The sequence below is a fragment of the Haemaphysalis longicornis genome, unplaced genomic scaffold (assembly GCF_048455015.1).
Source record: "Haemaphysalis longicornis isolate Haplotype H1 unplaced genomic scaffold, Haemaphysalis longicornis Haplotype H1 scaffold_1, whole genome shotgun sequence".
In the NCBI taxonomy this organism is placed as follows: Eukaryota; Metazoa; Arthropoda; class Arachnida; order Ixodida; family Ixodidae; genus Haemaphysalis; species Haemaphysalis longicornis.
In genome coordinates, this window is record NW_027526203.1 from 93455222 (window position 1) to 93478484 (window position 23263).

The window sequence follows — 23263 nt, forward strand, 5'->3', positions numbered from 1 at the left end:
CGACACGTTGAACCCGTGCATACGCCTACTTGAGTTGCGCAGGAGTATTCATCCGCTCCAAGTGCCGGTTTGGCGCCTATACTTGCGCCGAAAAGGCAGACCTGTGTGGTGAACAAATATTTCAGGATGAGCGACATGGTTCCGGCTGCCTCGCCGTGCCCACTGGTGAAATGCAGCCACGGGCGATCTTTTATAGGTTGGTCCGATGACGTCACAGTCGCTGGAAGACCCCAGTGCAGAACACTGAGACTGCACAGCTGTGGTTACTGCGGCAGCAGCAATGGTTGATAGCCGATCTCTTCGGTGTGGTAATCCTCTCGACACGTCGAACCCGTGGATACGCCTACTTGAGTTGCGCAGGCGTATTCATCCGCTCCAAGTGCCGGTTTGGCGCCGATACTTGCGACGAAAAGGCAGACCTGTGTGGTGAACAAATAGTTCTGGATGAGCGACATGCTTCCAGCTGCCTCGCCGTGCCCACTGGTGAACTGCGATCCTTTATAGGTTGGTCCGATGACGTCACAGTCGCTGGAAGACCCCAGTGCCGAACACTGAGACTGCACAGCTGTGGTTGCTGGGGCAGCAGCAATGGTTGATAGCCGATGTCTTCGGTGTGGCAATCCTATCGACACGTTGAACCCGTGGATACGCCTACTTGAGTTGCGCAGGCGTATTCATCCGCTCCAAGTGCCGGTTTGGCGCCCATACTTGCGACGAAAAGGCAGACCTGTGTGGTGAACAAATATTTCAGGATGAGCGAAATGGTTCCGGCTGCCTCGCCGTGCCCACTGGTGAACTGCAGCCACGGGCGATCTTTTATAGGTTGGTCCTCTGACGTCACAGTCGCTGGAAGACCCCATTGCAGAACACTGAGACTGCACAGCTGTGGTTACTGCGGCAGCAGCAATGGTTGATAGCCGATGTCTTCGGTGTGGTAATCCTTTCGACACGTCGAACACGTGCATACGCCTACTTGAGTTGCGCAGGAGTATTCATCCGCTCCAAGTGCCGGTTTGGCGCCGATACTTGCGACGAAAAGGCAGACCTGTGTGGTGAACAAATATTTCAGGATGAGCGACATGGTTCTGGCTGCCTCGCCGTGCCCACTGGTGAACTGCAGCCACGGGCGATCTCTTATAGGTTGGTCCTATGACGTCACAGTCGCTGGGAAACCCCAGTGCAGAACACTGAGACTGCAAAGCTGTGGTTACTGGGGCAGCAGCAATGGTTGATAGCCGATGTCTTCGGTGTGGTAATCCTCTCGACACGTCGAACCCGTGCATACGCCTACTTGAGTTGCGCAGGAGTATTCATCCGCTCCAAGTGCCGGTTTGGCGCCGATACTTGCGACGAAAAGGCAGACCTGTGTGGTGAACAAATATTTTTGTATGAGCGACATGGTTCCGGCTGCATCGTCGTGCCCACTGGTGAACTGCAGCCACGGGCGATCTCTTATAGGTTGGTCCGATGACGTCACAGTCGCTGGAAAACCCCAGTGCAGAACACTGAGACTGCACAGCTGTGGTTACTGGGGCAGCAGCAATGGTTGATAGCCGATGTCTTCGGTGTGGTAATCCTCTCGACACGTCGAACCCGTGCATACACCTACTTGAGTTGCGCAGGAGTATTCATCCGCTCCAAGGGCCGGTTTGGCGCCGATACCAGCGACGAAAAGGCTGGCCTGTGTGGTGAACAAATATTTCTGGATGAGCGACATGGTTCCGGCTGCCTCGTCGTGCCCACTGGTGAACTGCAGCCACGGGTTATCTCTTATAGGTTGGTCCGATGACGTCACAGTCGCTGGAAAACCCCAGTGCAGAACACTGAGACTGCACAGCTGTGGTTACTGGGGCAGCAGCAATGGTTGATAGCCGATGTCTTCGGTGTGGTAATCCTCTCGACACGTCGAACCCGTGCATACGCCTACTTGAGTTGCGCAGGAGTATTCATCCGCTCCAAGTGCCGGTTTGGCGCCGATACTTGCGACGAAAAGGCAGGCCTGTGTGGTGAACAAATATTTCTGGATGAGCGACATGGTTCCAGCTGCCTCGCCGTGCGCACTGGTGAACTGCAGCTACGGGCGATCTCTTATAGGTTGGTCCGATGACGTCACAGTCGCTGGAAAACCCAAGTGCAGAACACTGAGAGTGCACAGCTGTGGTTGCTGGGGCAGCAGCAATGGTTGATAGCCGAAGCCTTCGGTGTGGTAATCCTCTCGACACGTCGAACCCGTGCATACGCCTACTTGAGTTGCGCAGGAGTATTCATCCGCTCCAATTGCCGGTTTGGCGCCGATACTTGCGACGAAAAGGCAGACCTGTGTGGTGAACAAATATTTTTGTATGAGCGACATGGTTCCGGCTGCCTCGTCGTGCCCACTGGTGAACTGCAGCCACGGGCGATCTCTTATAGGTTGGTTCGATGACGTCACAGTCGCTGGAAAACCCCAGTGCAAAACACTGAGACTGCACAGCTGTGGTTACTGGGGCAACAGCAATGGTTGATAGCCGATGTCTTCGGTGTGGTAATCCTCTCGACACGTCGAACCCGTGCATACGCCTACTTGAGTTGCGCAGGAGTATTCATCCGCTCCTAGGGCCGGTTTGGCGCCGATACTTGCGACGAAAAGGCAGACCTGTGTGGTGAACAACTATTTCTGTATGAGCGACATGGTTCCGGCTGCCTCGTCGTGCCCACTGGTGAACTGCAGCCACGGGCGATCTCTTATAGGTTGGTCCGATGACGTCACAGTCGCTGGAAAACCCCAGTGCAGAACACTGAGACTGCACAGCTGTGGTTACTGGGGCAGCAGCAATGGTTGATAGCCGATGTCTGCGGTGTGGTAATCCTCTCGACACTTCGAACCGGTGCATACGCCTACTTGAGTTGCGCAGGAGTATTCATCCGCTCCAAGTGCCGGTTTGGCGCCGATACTTGCGACGAAAAGGCAGACCTGTGTGGTGAACAAATATAATTGTATGAGCGACATGGTTCCGGCTGCCTCGTCGTGCCCACTGGTGAACTGCAGCCACGGGCGATCTCTTATAGGTTGGTCCGATGACGTCACATTCGCTGGAAAACCCCAGTGCAGAACACTGAGACTGCACAGCTGTGGTTACTGGGGCAGCAGCAATGGTTGATAGCCGATGTATTCGGTGCGGTAATCCTCTCGACACGTCGAACCCGTGGATACGCCTACTTGAGTTGCACAGGAGTATTCATCCGCTCCAAGTGCCGGTTTGGCGCCGATTCTTGCGACGAAAAGGCAGACCTGTGTGGTGAACAAATATTTCAGGATGAGCGACATGGTTCCGGCTGCCTCGCCGTGCCCACTGGTGAACTGCAGCCACGGGCGATCTTTTATAGGTTGGTCCGATGACGTCACAGTCGCTGGAAGACCCCATTGCAGAACACTGAGACTGCACAGCTGTGGTTACTGCGGCAGCAGCAATGGTTGATAGCCGATGTCTTCGGTGTGGTAATCCTTTCGACACGTCGAACACGTGCATACGCCTACTTGAGTTGCGCAGGAGTATTCATCCGCTCCAAGTGCCGGTTTGGCGCCGATACTTGCGACGAAAAGGCAGACCTGTGTGGTGAACAAATATTTCAGGATGAGCGACATGGTTCTGGCTGCCTCGCCGTGCCCACTGGTGAACTTCAGCCACGGGCGATCTCTTATAGGTTGGTCCTATGACGTCACAGTCGCTGGGAAACCCCAGTGCAGAACACTGAGACTGCAAAGCTGTGGTTACTGGGGCAGCAGCAATGGTTGATAGCCGATGTCTTCGGTGTGGTAATCCTCTCGACACGTCGAACCCGTGCATACGCCTACTTGAGTTGCGCAGGAGTATTCATCCGCTCCAAGTGCCGGTTTGGCGCCGATACTTGCGACGAAAAGGCAGACCTGTGTGGTGAACAAATATTTTTGTATGAGCGACATGGTTCCGGCTGCATCGTCGTGCCCACTGGTGAACTGCGATCCTTTATAGGTTGGTCCGATGACGTCACAGTCGCTGGAAGACCCCAGTGCCGAACACTGAGACTGCACAGCTCTGGTTGCTGGGGCAGCAGCAATGGTTGATAGCCGATGTCTTCGGTGTGGCAATCCTATCGACATATCGCACCTGTGCATACGCCTACTTGAGTTGCGCACGAGTATTCATCCGCTCCAAGTGCCGGTTTTGCGCCGATACTTGCGACGAAAAGGCAGGCCTGTGTGGTGAACAAATATTTCTGGATGAGCGACATGGTTCCGGCTGCCTCGCCGTGCCCACTGTTGAACTGCAGCCACGGGCGATCTTTTATAGGTTGGTCTGATGACGTCACAGTCGCTGGAAGACCCCATTGCAGAACACTGAGACTGCACAGCTGTGGTTACTGCGGCAGCAGCAATGGTTGATAGCTGATGTCTTCGGTGTGGTAATCCTTTCGACACGTCGAACACGTGCATACGCCTACTTGAGTTGCGCAGGAGTATTCATCCGCTCCAAGTGCCGGTTTGGCGCCGATACTTGCGACGAAAAGGCAGACCTGTGTGGTGAACAAATATTTCAGGATGAGCGATATGGTTCCGGCTGCTTGGCCGTGCCCACTGGTGAACTGCAGCCACGGGCGATCTCTTATAGGTTTGTCCGATGACGTCACAGTCGCTGGGAAACGCCAGTGCAGAACACTGAGACTGCAAAGCTGTGGTTACTGGGGCAGCAGCAATGGTTGATAGCCGATGTCTTCGGTGTGGTAATCCTCTCGACACGTCGAACCCGTGCATACGCCTACTTGAGTTGCGCAGGAGTATTCATCCGCTCCAAGTGCCGGTTTGGCGCCGATACTTGCGACGAAAAGGCAGGCCTGTGTGGTGAACAAATATTTCTGGATGAGCAACATGGTTCCAGCTGCCTCGCCGTGCCCACTGGTGAACTGCAGCTACGGGCGATCTCTTATAGGTTGGTCCGATGACGTCACAGTCGCTGGAAAACCCCAGTGCAGTACACTGAGACTGCACAGCTGTGGTTACTGGGGCAGCAGCAATGGTTGATAGCCGATGTCTTCGGTGTGGTAATCCTCTCGACACGTCGAACCCGTGCATACGGCTACTTGAGTTGCGCAGGAGTATTCATCCGCTCCAAGTGCCGGTTTGGCGCCGATACTTGCGACGAAAAGGCAGACCTGTGTGGTGAACAAATATTTTTGTATGAGCGACATGGTTCCGGCTGCCTCGTCGTGCCCACTGGTGAACTGCAGCCACAGGCGATCTCTTATAGGTTGGTCCGATGACGGCACAGTCGCTGGAAAACCCCAGTGCAGAACACTGAGACTGCACAGCTGTGGTTACTGGGGCAGCAGCAATGGTTGATAGCCGATGTCTTCGGTGTGGTAATCCTCTCGACACGTCGAACCCGTGCATACGCCTACTTGAGTTGCGCAATAGTATTCATCCGCTGCAAGGGCCGGTTTGGCGCCGATACTTGCGACGAAAAGGCCGGCCTGTGTGGTGAACAAATATTTCCGGATGAGCGACATGGTTCCGGCTGCCTCGTCTTGCCCACTGGTGAACTGCAGCCACGGGTTATCTCTTATAGGTTGGTCCGATGACGTCACAGTCGCTGGAAAACCCCAGTGCAGAACACTGAGACGGCACAGCTGTGGTTACTGGGGCAGCAGCAATGGTTGATAGTCGATGTCTTCGGTGTGGTAATCCTCTCGACACGTCGAACCCGTGCATACGTCTACTTGAGTTGCGCAGGAGTATTCATCCGCTCCAAGTGCCGGTTTGGCGCCGATACTTGCGACGAAAAGGCAGGCCTGTGTGGTGAAGAAATATTTCTGGATGAGCGACATGGTTCCGGCTGCCTCGCCGTGCCAACTGGTGAACTGCAGCCACGGGCGATCTCTTATAGGTTGGTCCGATGACGTCACAGTCGCTGGAAAACCCCAGTGCAGAACACTGAGACTGCACAGCTGTGGTTACTGGGGCAGCAGCAATGGTTGATAGCCGATGTCTTCGGTGTGGTAATCCTCTCGACACGTCGAACCCGTGCATACGCCTACTTGAGTTGCGCAGGAGTATTCATCCGCTCCAAGTGCCGGTTTGGCGCCGATACTTGCGACGAAAAGGCAGACCTGTGTGGTGAACAAATATTTCTGTATGAGCGACATGGTTCCGGCTGCCTCGTCGTGCCCACTGGTGAACTGCAGCCACGGGCGATCTCTTATAGGTTGGTCCGATGACGTCACAGTCGCTGGAAAACCCCAGTGCAGAACACTGAGACTGCACAGCTGTGGTTACTGGGGCAGCAGCAATGGTTGATAGCCGATGTCTTCGGTGTGGTAATCCTCTCGACACGTCGAACCCGTGCATACGCCTACTTGAGTTGCGCAGGAGTATTCATCCGCTCCAAGTGCCGGTTTGGCGCCGATACTTGCGACGAAAAGGCAGACCTGTGTGGTGAACAAATATTTCTGTATGAGCGACATGGTTCCGGCTGCCTCGTCGTGCCCACTGGTGAACTGCAGCCACGGGCGATCTCTTATAGGTTGGTCGGATGACGTCACAGTCGCTGGAAAACCCCAGTGCAGAACACTGAGACTGCACAGCTATGGTTACTGGGGCAGCAGCAATGGTTGATAGCCGATCTCTTCGGTGTGGTAATCCTCTCGACACGTCGAACCCGTGCATACGCCTACTTGAGTTGCGCAGGAGTATTCATCCGCTCCAAGTGCCGGTTTGGCGCCGATACTTGCGACGAAAAGGTTGAGCTGTGTGGTGAACAAATATTTCTGGATGAGCGACATGGTTCCGGCTGCCTCGCCGTGCCCACTGGTGAACTGCAGCCACGGGCGATCTCTTATAGGTTGGTCCGATGACGTCACAGTCGCTGGAAAACCCCAGTGCAGAACACTGAGACTGCACAGCTGTGGTTACTGGGGCAGCAGCAATGGTTGATAGCCGATGTCTTCGGTGTGGTAATCCTCTCGACACGTCGAACCCGTGCATACGCCTACTTGAGTTGCGCAGGAGTATTAATCCGCTCCAAGTTCCGGTTTGGCGCCGATACTTGCGACGAAAAGGCAGGCCTGTGTGGTGAACAAATATTTCTGGATGAGCGACATCGTTCCGGCTTCCTCGTCGTGCCACTGGTGAACTGCAGCTACGGGCGATCTCTTATAGGTTGGTCCGATGACGTCACAGTCGCTGGAAAACCCCAGTGCAGAACACTGAGACTGCACAGCTGTGGTTACTGGGGCAGCAGCAATGGTTGATAGCCGATGTCTTCGGTGTGGTAATCCTCTCGACACGTCGAACCCGTGCATACGCCTACTTGAGTTGCGCAGGAGTATTCATCCGCTCCAAGTGCCGGTTTGGCGCCGATACTTGCGACGAAAAGGCAGACATGTGTGGTGAACAAATATTTTTGTATGAGCGACATGGTTCCGGCTGCCTCGTCGTGCCCACTGGTGAACTGCAGCCACAGGCGATCTCTTATAGGTTGGTCCGATGACGTCACAGTCGCTGGAAAACCCCAGTGCAGAACACCGAGACTGCACAGCTGTGCTTACTGGGGCAGCAGCAATGGTTGATAGCCGATGTCTTCGGTGTGGTAATCCTCTCGACACGTCGAACCCGTGCATACGCCTACGTGAGTTGCGCAATAGTATTCATCCGCTCCAAGGGCCGGTTTGACGCCGATACTTGCGACGAAAAGGCCGGCCTGTGTGGTGAACAAATATTTCTGGATGAGCGACATGGTTCTTGCTGCCTCGTCTTGCCCACTGGTGAACTGCAGCCACGGGTTATCTCTTATAGGTTGGTCCGATGACGTCACAGTCGCTGGAAAACCCCAGTGCAGAACACTGAGACTGCACAGCTGTGGTTACTGGGGCAGCAGCAATGGTTGATAGCCGATGTCTTCGGTGTGGTAATCCTCTCGACACGTCGAACCCGTGCATACGCCTACTTGAGTTGCGCAGGAGTATTCATCCGCTCCAAGTGCCGGTTTGGCGCCGATACTTGCGACGAAAAGGCAGACCTGTGTGGTGAACAAATATTTCTGTATGAGCAACATAATTCCGGCTGCCTCGTCGTGCCCACTGGTGAACTGCAGCCACGGGCGATCTCTTATAGGTTGGTCCGGTGACATCACAGTCGCTGGAAAACCCCAGTGCAGAACACTCAGACTGCACAGCTGTGGTTACTGGGGCAGCAGAAATGGTTGATAGCCGATGTCTTCGGTGTGGTAATCCTCTCGACATGTCGAACCCGTGCATACGCCTACTTGAGTTGCGCAGGAGTATTCATCCGCTCCAAGTGCCAGTTTGGCGCCGATACTTGCGACGAAAAGGCAGACCTGTGTGGTGAACAAATATTTCAGGATGAGCGACATGGTTCCGGCTGCCTCGCCGTGCCCACTGGTGAACTGCAGCCACGGGCGATCTCTTATAGGTTTGTCCGATGACGTCACAGTCGCTGGGAAACGCCAGTGCAGAACACTGAGACTGCACAGCTGTGGTTACTGGGGCAGCAGCAATGGTTGATAGCCGATGTCTTCGGTGTGGTAATCCTCTCGACACGTCGAACCCGTGCATACGCCTACTTGAGTTGCGCAGGAGTATTCATCCGCTCCAAGTGCCGGTTTGGCGCCGATACTTGCGACGAAAAGGCAGACCTGTGTGGTGAACAAATATTTCTGTATGAGCGACATAATTCCGGCTGCCTCGTCGTGCCCACTGGTGAACTGCAGCCACGGGCGATCTCTTATAGGTTGGTCCGATGACATCACAGTCGCTGGAAAACCCCAGTGCAGAACACTCAGACTGCACAGCTGTGGTTACTGGGGCAGCAGAAATGGTTGATAGCCGATGTCTTCGGTGTGGTAATCCTCTCGACATGTCGAACCCGTGCATACGCCTACTTGAGTTGCGCAGGAGTATTCATCCGCTCCAAGTGCCAGTTTGGCGCCGATACTTGCGACGAAAAGGCAGACCTGTGTGGTGAACAAATATTTCAGGATGAGCGACATGGTTCCGGCTGCCTCGCCGTGCCCACTGGTGAACTGCAGCCACGGTCGATCTCTTATAGGTTTGTCTGATGACGTCACAGTCGCTGGGAAACGCCAGTGCAGAACACTGAGACTGCACAGCTGTGGTTACTGGGGCAGCAGCAATGGTTGATAGCCGATGTCTTCGGTGTGGTAATCCTCTCGACACGTCGAACCCGTGCATACGCCTACTTGAGTTGCGCAGGAGTATTCATCCGCTCCAAGTGCCGGTTTGGCGCCGATACTTGCGACGAAAAGGCCGGCCTGTGTGGTGAACAAATATTTCTGGATGAGCGACATGGTTCCAGCTGCCTCGTCTTGCCCACTGGTGAACTGCAGCCACGGGTTATCTCTTATAGGTTGGTCCGATGACGTCACAGTCGCTGGAAAACCCCAGTGCAGAACACTGAGACTGCAAAGCTGTGGTTACTGGGGCAGCAGCAATGGTTGATAGCCGATGTCTTCGGTGTGGTAATCCTCTCGACACGTCGAACCCGTGCATACGCCTACTTGAGTTGCGCAGGAGTATTCATCCGCTCCAAGTGCCGGTTTGGCGCCGATACTTGCGACGAACAGGCAGGCCTGTGTGGTGAACAAATATTTCTGGAAGAGCGACATGGTTCCATCTGCCTCGCCGTGCCCACTGGTGAACTGCAGCTACGGGCGATCTCTTATAGGTTGGTCGATGACGTCACAGTCGCTGGAAAACCCCAGTGCAGAACACTGAGACTGCACAGCTGTGGTTACTGGGGCAGCAGCAATGGTTGATAGCCGATGTATTCGGTGTGGTAATCCTCTCGACACGTCGAACCCGTGCATACGCCTACTTGAGTTGCGCATGAGTATTCATCCGCTCCAAGTGCCGGTTTGGCGCCGATACTTGCGACGAAAAGGCAGAGCTGTGTGGTGAACAAATATTTCTGGATGAGCGACATGGTTCCGGCTGCCTCGCTGTGCCCACTGGTGAACTGCAGCCACGGGCGATCTTTTATAGGTTGGTCCGATGACGTCACAGTCGCTGGAAGACCCCAGTGCAGAACACTGAGACTGCACAGCTGTGGTTACTGCGGCAGCAGCAATGGTTGATAGACGATCTCTTCGGTGTGGTAATCCTCTCGACACGTTGAACCCATGCATACGCCTACTTGAGTTGCGCAGGCGTATTCATCCGCTCCAAGTGCCGGTTTGGCGCCGATACTTGCGACGAAAAGGCAGACCTGTGTGGTGAACAAATAGTTCTGGATGAGTGACATGGTTCCAGCTGCCTCGCCGTGCCCACTGGTGAACTGCGATCCTTTATAGGTTGGTCCGATGACGTCACAGTCGCTGGAAGCCACAGTGCCGAACACTGAGACTGCACAGCTGTGGTTGCTGGGGCAGCAGCAATGGTTGATAGCCGATGTCTTCGGTGTGGCAATCCTATCGACACGTTGAACCCGTGCATACGCCTACTTGAGTTGCGCAGGCGTATTCATCCGCTCCAAGTGCCGGTTTGGCGCCCATACTTGCGACGAAAAGGCAGACCTGTGTGGTGAACAAATATTTCAGGATGAGCGACATGGTTCCGGCTGCCTCGCCGTGCCCACTGGTGAACTGCAGCCACGGGCGATCTTTTATAGGTTGGTCCGATGACGTCACAGTCGCTGGAAGACCCCAGTGCAGAACACTGAGACTGCACAGCTGTGGTTACTGGGGCAGCAGAAATGGTTGATAGCCGATGTCTTCGGTGTGGTAATCCTCTCGACATGTCGCACCTGTGCATACGCCTACTTGAGTTGCGCAGGAGTATTCATCCGCTCCAAGTGCCGGTTTTGCGCCGATACTTGCGACGAAAAAGCAGGCCTGTGTGGTGAACAAATATTTCTGGATGAGCGACATGGTTCCTGCTGCCTCGCCGTGCCCACTGGTGAACTGCAGCCACGGGCGATCTTTTATAGGTTGATCCGATGACGTCACAGTCGCTGGAAGACCCCAGTGCAGAACACTGAGACTGCACAGCTGTGGTTACTGGGGCAGCAGCAATGGTTGATAGCCGATGTCTTCGGTGTGGTAATCCTCTCGACATGTCGCACCTGTGCATACGCCTACTTGAGTTGCGCAGGAGTATTCATCCGCTCCAAGTGCCGGTTTTGCGCCGATACTTGCGACGAAAAGGCAGGCCTGTGTGGTTAACAAATATTTCTGGATGAGCGACATGGTTCCGGCTGCCTCGCCGTGCCCACTGGTGAACTGCAGCCACGGGCGATCTTTTATAGGTTGGTCCGATGACGTCACAGTCGCTGGAAGACCCCAGTGCAGAACACTGAGACTGCACAGCTGTGGTTACTGGGGCAGCAGCAATGGTTGATAGCCGATGTCTTCGGTGTGGTAATCCTCTCGACATGTCGCACCTGTGCATACGCCTACTTGAGTTGCGCAGGCGTATTCATCCGCTCCAAGTGCCGGTTTTGCGCCGATACTTGCGACGAAAAGGCAGGCCTGTGTGGTGAACAAATATTTCTGGATGAGCGACATGGTTCCGGCTGCCTCGCCGTGCCCACTGGTGAACTGCAGCCACGGGCGATCTTTTATAGGTTGGTCCGATGTCGTCACAGTCGCTGGAAGACCCCATTGCAGAACACTTAGACTGCACAGCTGTGGTTACTGCGGCAGCAGCAATGGTTGATAGCCGATGTCTTCGGTGTGGTAATCCTTTCGACACGTCGAACACGTGCATACGCCTACTTGAGTTGCGCAGGAGTATTCATCCGCTCCAAGTGCCGGTTTGGCGCCGATACTTGCGACGAAAAGGCAGACCTGTGTGGTGAACAAATATTTCAGGATGAGCGACACGGTTCCGGCTGCCTCGCCGTGCCCACTGGTGAACTGCTGCCACAGGCGATCCCTTATAGGTTGGTCCGATGACGTCACAGTCGCTGGGAAACCCCAGTGCAGAACACTGATACTGGAAAGCTGTGGTTACTGGGGCAGCAGCAATGGTTGATAGCCGATGTCTTCGGTGTGGTAATCCTTTCGACACGTCGAACACGTGCATACGCCTACTTGAGTTGCGCAGGAGTATTCATCCGCTCCAAGTGCCGGTTTGGCGCCGATACTTGCGACGAAAAGGCAGACCTGTGTGGTGAACAAATATTTCTGTATGAGCGACATGGTTCCGGCTGCCTCGTCGTGCCCACTGGTGAACTGCAGCCACGGGCGATCTCTTATAGGTTGGTCCGATGACGTCACAGTCGCTGGAAAACCCCAGTGCAGAACACTGAGACTGCACAGCTGTGGTTACTGGGGCAGCAGCAATGGTTGATAGCCGATGTCTTCGGTGTGGTAATCCTCTCGACACGTCGAACCCGTGCATACGCCTACTTGAGTTGCGCAGGAGTATTCATCCGCTCCAAGTGCCGGTTTGGCGCCGATACTTGCGACGAAAAGGCAGACCTGTGTGGTGAACAAATATTTCTGTATGAGCGACATGGTTCCGGCTGCCTCGTCGTGCCCACTGGTGAACTGCAGCCACGGGCGATCTCTTATAGGTTGGTCGGATGACGTCACAGTCGCTGGAAAACCCCAGTGCAGAACACTGAGACTGCACAGCTATGGTTACTGGGGCAGCAGCAATGGTTGATAGCCGATCTCTTCGGTGTGGTAATCCTCTCGACACGTCGAACCCGTGCATACGCCTACTTGAGTTGCGCAGGAGTATTCATCCGCTCCAAGTGCCGGTTTGGCGCCGATACTTGCGACGAAAAGGTTGAGCTGTGTGGTGAACAAATATTTCTGGATGAGCGACATGGTTCCGGCTGCCTCGCCGTGCCCACTGGTGAACTGCAGCCACGGGCGATCTCTTATAGGTTGGTCCGATGACGTCACAGTCGCTGGAAAACCCCAGTGCAGAACACTGAGACTGCACAGCTGTGGTTACTGGGGCAGCAGCAATGGTTGATAGCCGATGTCTTCGGTGTGGTAATCCTCTCGACACGTCGAACCCGTGCATACGCCTACTTGAGTTGCGCAGGAGTATTAATCCGCTCCAAGTTCCGGTTTGGCGCCGATACTTGCGACGAAAAGGCAGGCCTGTGTGGTGAACAAATATTTCTGGATGAGCGACATCGTTCCGGCTTCCTCGTCGTGCCACTGGTAAACTGCAGCCACGGGCGATCTTTTATAGGTTGGTCCGATGACGTCACAGTCGCTGGAAGACCCCAGTGCAGAACACTCAGACTGCACAGCTGTGGTTGATGGGGCAGCAGCAATGGTTGATAGCCGATGTCTTCGGTGTGGTAATCCTTTCGACACGTCGAACACGTGCATACGCCTACTTGAGTTGCGCAGGAGTATTCATCCGCTCCAAGTGCCGGTTTGGCGCCGATACTTGCGACGAAAAGGCAGACATGTGTGGTGAACAAATATTTTTGTATGAGCGACATGGTTCCGGCTGCCTCGTCGTGCCCACTGGTGAACTGCAGCCACAGGCGATCTCTTATAGGTTGGTCCGATGACGTCACAGTCGCTGGAAAACCCCAGTGCAGAACACTGAGACTGCACAGCTGTGCTTACTGGGGCAGCAGCAATGGTTGATAGCCGATGTCTTCGGTGTGGTAATCCTCTCGACACGTCGAACCCGTGCATACGCCTACGTGAGTTGCGCAATAGTATTCATCCGCTCGAAGGGCCGGTTTGGCGCCGATACTTGCGACGAAAAGGCCGGCCTGTGTGGTGAACAAATATTTCTGGATGAGCGACATGGTTCTTGCTGCCTCGTCTTGCCCACTGGTGAACTGCAGCCACGGGTTATCTCTTATAGGTTGGTCCGATGACGTCACAGTCGCTGGAAAACCCCAGTGCAGAACACTGAGACTGCACAGCTGTGGTTACTGGGGCAGCAGCAATGGTTGATAGCCGATGTCTTCGGTGTGGTAATCCTCTCGACACGTCGAACCCGTGCATACGCCTACTTGAGTTGCGCAGGAGTATTCATCCGCTCCAAGTGCCGGTTTGGCGCCGATACTTGCGACGAAAAGGCAGACCTGTGTGGTGAACAAATATTTCGGTATGAGCGACATAATTCCGGCTGCCTCGTCGTGCCCACTGGTGAACTGCAGCCACGCGCGATCTCTTATAGGTTGGTCCGGTGACATCACAGTCGCTGGAAAACCCCAGTGCAGAACACTCAGACTGCACAGCTGTGGTTACTGGGGCAGCAGAAATGGTTGATAGCCGATGTCTTCGGTGTGGTAATCCTCTCGACATGTCGAACCCGTGCATACGCCTACTTGAGTTGCGCAGGAGTATTAATCCGCTCGAAGTTCCGGTTTGGCGCCGATACTTGCGACGAAAAGGCAGGCCTGTGTGGTGAACAAATATTTCTGGATGAGCGACATCGTTCCGGCTTCCTCGTCGTGCCACTGGTAAACTGCAGCCACGGGCGATCTTTTATAGGTTGGTCCGATGACGTCACAGTCGCTGGAAGACCCCAGTGCAGAACACTCAGACTGCACAGCTGTGGTTGATGGGGCAGCAGCAATGGTTGATAGCCGATGTCTTCGGCGTGATAATCCTCTCGACACGTCGAACCCGTGCATACGCCTACTTGAGTTGCGCAGGAGTATTCATCCGCTCCAAGTGCCGGTTTTGCGCCGATACTTGCGACGAAAAGGCAGGCCTGTGTGGTGAACAAATATTTCTGGATGAGCGACATGGTTCCGGCTGCCTCGCCGTGCCCACTGGTGAACTGCAGCCACGGGCGATCTTTTATAGGTTGGTCCGATGACGTCACAGTCGCTGGAAGACCCCATTGCAGAACACTGAGACTGCACAGGTGTGGTTACTGCGGCAGCAGCAATGGTTGATAGCTGATGTCTTCGGTGTGGTAATCCTTTCGACACGTCGAACACGTGCATACGCCTACTTGAGTTGCGCAGGAGTATTCATCCGCTCCAAGTGCCAGTTTGCGCCGATACTTGCGACGAAAAGGCAGACCTGTGTGGCGAACAAATATTTCAGGATGAGCGACATGGTTCCGGCTGCCTCGCCGTGCCCACTGGTGAACTGCAGCCACGGGCGATCTCTTATAGGTTTGTCCGATGACGTCACGGTCGCTGGGAAACGCCAGTGCAGAACACTGAGACTGCAAAGCTGTGGTTACTGGGGCAGCAGCAATGGTTGATAGCCGATGTCTTCGGTGTGGTAATCCTCTCGACACGTCGAACCCGTGCATACGCCTACTTGAGTTGCGCAGGAGTATTCATCCGCTCCAAGTGCCGGTTTGGCGCCGATACTTGCGACGAAAAGGCAGGCCTGTGTGGTGAACAAATATTTCTGGAAGAGCGACATTGTTCCATCTGCCTCGCCGTGCCCACTGGTGAACTGCAGCTACGGGCGATCTCTTATAGGTTGGTCCGATGACGTCACAGTCGCTGGAAAACCCCAGTGCAGAACACTGAGACTGCACAGCTGTGGTTACTGGGGCAGCAGCAATGGTTGATAGCCGATGTCTTCGGTGTGGTAATCCTCTCGACACGTCGAACCCGTGCATACGCCTACTTGAGTTGCGCAGGAGTATTCATCCGCTCCAAGTGCCGGTTTGGCGCCGATACTTGCGACGAAAAGGCAGACATGTGTGGTGAACAAATATTTTTGTATGAGCGACATGGTTCCGGCTGCCTCGTCGTGCCCACTGGTGAACTGCAGCCACAGGCGATCTCTTATAGGTTGGTCCGATGACGTCACAGTCGCTGGAAAACCCCAGTGCAGAACACTGAGACTGCACAGCTGTGCTTACTGGGGCAGCAGCAATGGTTGATAGCCGATGTCTTCGGTGTGGTAATCCTCTCGACACGTCGAACCCGTGCATACGCCTACGTGAGTTGCGCAATAGTATTCATCCGCTCCAAGGGCCGGTTTGGCGCCGATACTTGCGACGAAAAGGCCGGCCTGTGTGGTGAACAAATATTTCTGGATGAGCGACATGGTTCTTGCTGCCTCGTCTTGCCCACTGGTGAACTGCAGCCACGGGTTATCTCTTATAGGTTGGTCCGATGACGTCACAGTCGCTGGAAAACCCCAGTGCAGAACACTGAGACTGCACAGCTGTGGTTACTGGGGCAGCAGCAATGGTTGATAGCCGATGTCTTCGGTGTGGTAATCCTCTCGACACGTCGAACCCGTGCATACGCCTACTTGAGTTGCGCAGGAGTATTCATCCGCTCCAAGTGCCGGTTTGGCGCCGATACTTGCGACGAAAAGGCAGACCTGTGTGGTGAACAAATATTTCTGTATGAGCAACATAATTCCGGCTGCCTCGTCGTGCCCACTGGTGAACTGCAGCCACGGGCGATCTCTTATAGGTTGGTCCGGTGACATCACAGTCGCTGGAAAACCCCAGTGCAGAACACTCAGACTGCACAGCTGTGGTTACTGGGGCAGCAGAAATGGTTGATAGCCGATGTCTTCGGTGTGGTAATCCTCTCGACATGTCGAACCCGTGCATACGCCTGCTTGAGTTGCGCAGGAGTATTCATCCGCTCCAAGTGCCAGTTTGGCGCCGATACTTGCGACGAAAAGGCAGACCTGTGTGGTGAACAAATATTTCAGGATGAGCGACATGGTTCCGGCTGCCTCGCCGTGCCCACTGGTGAACTGCAGCCACGGGCGATCTCTTATAGGTTTGTCCGATGACGTCACAGTCGCTGGGAAACGCCAGTGCAGAACACTGAGACTGCACAGCTGTGGTTACTGGGGCAGCAGCAATGGTTGATAGCCGATGTCTTCGGTGTGGTAATCCTCTCGACACGTCGAACCCGTGCATACGCCTACTTGAGTTGCGCAGGAGTATTCATCCGCTCCAAGTGCCGGTTTGGCGCCGATACTTGCGACGAAAAGGCAGACCTGTGTGGTGAACAAATATTTCTGTATGAGCGACATAATTCCGGCTGCCTCGTCGTGCCCACTGGTGAACTGCAGCCACGGGCGATCTCTTATAGGTTGGTCCGATGACATCACAGTCGCTGGAAAACCCCAGTGCAGAACACTCAGACTGCACAGCTGTGGTTACTGGGGCAGCAGAAATGGTTGATAGCCGATGTCTTCGGTGTGGTAATCCTCTCGACATGTCGAACCCGTGCATACGCCTACTTGAGTTGCGCAGGAGTATTCATCCGCTCCAAGTGCCAGTTTGGCGCCGATACTTGCGACGAAAAGGCAGACCTGTGTGGTGAACAAATATTTCAGGATGAGCGACATGGTTCCGGCTGCCTCGCCGTGCCCACTGGTGAACTGCAGCCACGGGCGATCTCTTATAGGTTTGTCTGATGACGTCACAGTCGCTGGGAAACGCCAGTGCAGAACACTGAGACTGCACAGCTGTGGTTACTGGGGCAGCAGCAATGGTTGATAGCCGATGTCTTCGGTGTGGTAATCCTCTCGACACGTCGAACCCGTGCATACGCCTACTTGAGTTGCGCAGGAGTATTCATCCGCTCCAAGTGCCGGTTTGGCGCCGATACTTGCGACGAAAAGGCCGGCCTGTGTGGTGAACAAATATTTCTGGATGAGCGACATGGTTCCTGCTGCCTCGTCTTGCCCACTGGTGAACTGCAGCCACGGGTTATATCTTATAGGTTGGTCCGATGACGTCACAGTCGCTGGAAAACCCCAGTGCAGAACACTGAGACTGCAAAGCTGTGGTTACTGGGGCAGCAGCAATGGTTGATAGCCGATGTCTTCGGTGTGGTAATCCTCTCGACACGTCGAACCCGTGCATACGCCTACTTGAGTTGCGCAGGAGTATTCATCCGCTCCAAGTGCCGGTTTGGCGCCGATACTTGCGACGAACAGGCAGGCCTGTGTGGTGAACAAATATTTCTGGAAGAGCGACATGGTTCCATCTGCCTCGCCGTGCCCACTGGTGAACTGCAGCTACGGGCGATCTCTTATAGGTTGGTCGATGACGTCACAGTCGCTGGAAAACCCCAGTGCAGAACACTGAGACTGCACAGCTGTGGTTACTGGGGCAGCAGCAATGGTTGATAGCCGATGTATTCGGTGTGGTAATCCTCTCGACACGTCGAACCCGTGCATACGCCTACTTGAGTTGCGCATGAGTATTCATCCGCTCCAAGTGCCGGTTTGGCGCCGATACTTGCGACGAAAAGGCAGAGCTGTGTGGTGAACAAATATTTCTGGATGAGCGACATGGTTCCGGCTGCCTCGCTGTGCCCACTGGTGAACTGCAGCCACGGGCGATCTTTTATAGGTTGGTCCGATGACGTCACAGTCGCTGGAAGACCCCAGTGCAGAACACTGAGACTGCACAGCTGTGGTTACTGCGGCAGCAGCAATGGTTGATAGACGATCTCTTCGGTGTGGTAATCCTCTCGACACGTTGAACCCATGCATACGCCTACTTGAGTTGCGCAGGCGTATTCATCCGCTCCAAGTGCCGGTTTGGCGCCGATACTTGCGACGAAAAGGCAGACCTGTGTGGTGAACAAATAGTTCTGGATGAGTGACATGGTTCCAGCTGCCTCGCCGTGCCCACTGGTGAACTGCGATCCTTTATAGGTTGGTCCGATGACGTCACAGTCGCTGGAAGCCACAGTGCCGAACATTGAGACTGCACAGCTGTGGTTGCTGGGGCAGCAGCAATGGTTGATAGCCGATGTCTTCGGTGTGGCAATCCTATCGACACGTTGAACCCGTGCATACGCCTACTTGAGTTGCGCAGGCGTATTCATCCGCTCCAAGTGCCGGTTTGGCGCCCATACTTGCGACGAAAAGGCAGACCTGTGTGGTGAACAAATATTTCAGGATGAGCGACATGGTTCCGGCTGCCTCGCCGTGCCCACTGGTGAACTGCAGCCACGGGCGATCTTTTATAGGTTGGTCCGATGACGTCACAGTCGCTGGAAGACCCCAGTGCAGAACACTGAGACTGCACAGCTGTGGTTACTGGGGCAGCAGAAATGGTTGATAGCCGATGTCTTCGGTGTGGTAATCCTCTCGACATGTCGCACCTGTGCATACGCCTACTTGAGTTGCGCAGGAGTATTCATCCGCTCCAAGTGCCGGTTTTGCGCCGATACTTGCGACGAAAAAGCAGGCCTGTGTGGTGAACAAATATTTCTGCATGAGCGACATGGTTCCGGCTGCCTCGCCGAGCCCACTGGTGAACTGCAGCCACGGGCGACCTCTTATAGGTTGGTCCGATGACGTCACAGTCGCTGGACGACCCCAGTGCAGAACACTGAGACTGCACAGCAGAGGTTGCTGGGGCAGCAGCAATGGTTGATAGCCGATGTCTTCGGTGTGGCAATCCTCTCGACACGTTGAACCCATGCATATGCCTACTTAAGTTCGCTGGAGTATTCATCCGCTCCAAGTGCCGGTTTGGCGCCCATACTTGCGACGAAAAGGCAGGCCTGTGTGGTTAACAAATATTTCTGGATGAGCGACATGGTTCCGGCTGCCTCGCCGTGCCCACTGGTGAACTGCAGCCACGGGCGATCTTTTATAGGTTGGTCCGATGACGTCACAGTCGCTGGAAGACCCCAGTGCAGAACACTGAGACTGCACAGCTGTAGTTACTGGGGCAGCAGCAATGGTTGATAGCCGATGTCTTCGGTGTGGTAATCCTCTCGACATGTCGCACCTGTGCATACGCCTACTTGAGTTGCGCAGGCGTATTCATCCGCTCCAAGTGCCGGTTTTGCGCCGATACTTGCGACGAAAAGGCAGGCCTGTGTGGTGAACAAATATTTCTGGATGAGCGACATGGTTCCGGCTGCCTCGCCGTGCCCACTGGTGAACTGCAGCCACGGGCGATCTTTTATAGGTTGGTCCGATGTCGTCACAGTCGCTGGAAGACCCCATTGCAGAACACTTAGACTGCACAGCTGTGGTTACTGCGGCAGCAGCAATGGTTGATAGCCGATGTCTTCGGTGTGGTAATCCTTTCGACACGTCGAACACGTGCATACGCCTACTTGAGTTGCGCAGGAGTATTCATCCGCTCCAAGTGCCGGTTTGGCGCCGATACTTGCGACGAAAAGGCAGACCTGTGTGGTGAACAAATATTTCAGGATGAGCGACATGGTTCCGGCTGCCTCGCCGTGCCCACTGTTGAACTGCAGCCACGGGCGATCTTTTATAGGTTGGTCCGATGACGTCACAGTCGCTGGAAGACCCCATTGCAGAACACTGAGACTGCACAGCTGTGGTTACTGCGGCAGCAGCAATGGTTGATAGCTGATGTCTTCGGTGTGGTAATCCTTTCGACACGTCGAACACGTGCATACGCCTACTTGAGTTGCGCAGGAGTATTCATCCGCTCCAAGTGCCGGTTTGGCGGCGATACTTGCGACGAAAAGGCAGACCTGTGTGGTGAACAAATATTTCAGGATGAGCGACATGGTTCCGGCTGCCTCGCCGTGCCCACTGGTGAACTGCAGCCACGGGCGATCTCTTATAGGTTTGTCCGATGACGTCACAGTCGCTGGGAAACGCCAGGGCAGAACACTGAGACTGCAAAGCTGTGGTTACTGGGGCAGCAGCAATGGTTGATAGCCGATGTCCTTGGTGTGGTAATCCTCTCGACACGTCGAACCCGTGCATACGCCTACTTGAGTTGCGCAGGAGTATTCATCCGCTCCAAGTGCCGGTTTGGCGCCGATACTTGCGACGAAAAGGCAGGCCTGTGTGGTGAACAAATATTTCTGGATGAGCGACATGGTTCCAGCTGCCTCGCCGTGCCCACTGGTGAACTGCAGCTACGGGCGATCTCTTATAGGTTGGTCCGATGACGTCACAGTCGCTGGAAAACCCCAGTGCAGAACACTGAGACTGCACAGCTGTGGTTACTGGGGCAGCAGCAATGGTTGATAGCCGATGTATTCGGTGTGGTAATCCTCTCGACACGTCGAACCCGTGCATACGCCTACTTGAGTTGCGCATGAGTATTCATCCGCTCCAAGTGCCGGTTTGGCGCCGATACTTGCGACGAAAAGGCAGAGCTGTGTGGTGAACAAATATTTCTGGATGAGCGACATGGTTCCGGCTGCCTCGCTGTGCCCACTGGTGAACTGCAGCCACGGGCGATCTTTTATAGGTTGGTCCGATGACGTCACAGTCGCTGGAAGACCCCAGTGCAGAACACTGAGACTGCACAGCTGTGGTTACTGCGGCAGCAGCAATGGTTGATAGACGATCTCTTCGGTGTGGTAATCCTCTCGACACGTTGAACCCATGCATACGCCTACTTGAGTTGCGCAGGCGTATTCATCCGCTCCAAGTGCCGGTTTGGCGCCCATACTTGCGACGAAAAGGCAGACCTGTGTGGTGAACAAATATTTCAGGATGAGCGACATGGTTCCGGCTGCCTCGCCGTGCCCACTGGTGAACTGCAGCCACGGGCGATCTTTTATAGGTTGGTCCGATGACGTCACAGTCGCTGGAAGACCCCAGTGCAGAACACTGAGACTGCACAGCTGTGGTTACTGGGGCAGCAGAAATGGTTGATAGCCGATGTCTTCGGTGTGGTAATCCTCTCGACATGTCGCACCTGTGCATACGCCTACTTGAGTTGCGCAGGAGTATTCATCCGCTCCAAGTGCCGGTTTTGCGCCGATACTTGCGACGAAAAAGCAGGCCTGTGTGGTGAACAAATATTTCTGCATGAGCGACATGGTTCCGGCTGCCTCGCCGAGCCCACTGGTGAACTGCAGCCACGGGCGACCTCTTATAGGTTGGTCCGATGACGTCACAGTCGCTGGACGACCCCAGTGCAGAACACTGAGACTGCACAGCAGAGGTTGCTGGGGCAGCAGCAATGGTTGATAGCCGATGTCTTCGGTGTGGCAATCCTCTCGACACGTTGAACCCATGCATATGCCTACTTAAGTTCGCTGGAGTATTCATCCGCTCCAAGTGCCGGTTTGGCGCCCATACTTGCGACGAAAAGGCAGGCCTGTGTGGTTAACAAATATTTCTGGATGAGCGACATGGTTCCGGCTGCCTCGCCGTGCCCACTGGTGAACTGCAGCCACGGGCGATCTTTTATAGGTTGGTCCGATGACGTCACAGTCGCTGGAAGACCCCAGTGCAGAACACTGAGACTGCACAGCTGTAGTTACTGGGGCAGCAGCAATGGTTGATAGCCGATGTCTTCGGTGTGGTAATCCTCTCGACATGTCGCACCTGTGCATACGCCTACTTGAGTTGCGCAGGCGTATTCATCCGCTCCAAGTGCCGGTTTTGCGCCGATACTTGCGACGAAAAGGCAGGCCTGTGTGGTGAACAAATATTTCTGGATGAGCGACATGGTTCCGGCTGCCTCGCCGTGCCCACTGGTGAACTGCAGCCACGGGCGATCTTTTATAGGTTGGTCCGATGTCGTCACAGTCGCTGGAAGACCCCATTGCAGAACACTTAGACTGCACAGCTGTGGTTACTGCGGCAGCAGCAATGGTTGATAGCCGATGTCTTCGGTGTGGTAATCCTTTCGACACGTCGAACACGTGCATACGCCTACTTGAGTTGCGCAGGAGTATTCATCCGCTCCAAGTGCCGGTTTGGCGCCGATACTTGCGACGAAAAGGCAGACCTGTGTGGTGAACAAATATTTCAGGATGAGCGACACGGTTCCGGCTGCCTCGCCGTGCCCACTGGTGAACTGCTGCCACAGGCGATCCCTTATAGGTTGGTCCGATGACGTCACAGTCGCTGGGAAACCCCAGTGCAGAACACTGATACTGGAAAGCTGTGGTTACTGGGGCAGCAGCAATGGTTGATAGCCGATGTCTTCGGTGTGGTAATCCTCTCGACACGTCGAACCGGTGCATACGCCTACTTGAGTTGCGCAGGAGTATTCATCCGCTCCAAGTGCCGGTTTGGCGCCGATACTTGCGCCGAAAAGGCAGACCTGTGTGGTGAACAAATATTTCAGGATGAGCGACATGGTTCCGGCTGCCTCGCCGTGCCCACTGTTGAACTGCAGCCACGGGCGATCTTTTATAGGTTGGTCCGATGACGTCACAGTCGCTGGAAGACCCCATTGCAGAACACTGAGACTGCACAGCTGTGGTTACTGCGGCAGCAGCAATGGTTGATAGCTGATGTCTTCGGTGTGGTAATCCTTTCGACACGTCGAACACGTGCATACGCCTACTTGAGTTGCGCAGGAGTATTCATCCGCTCCAAGTGCCGGTTTGGCGGCGATACTTGCGACGAAAAGGCAG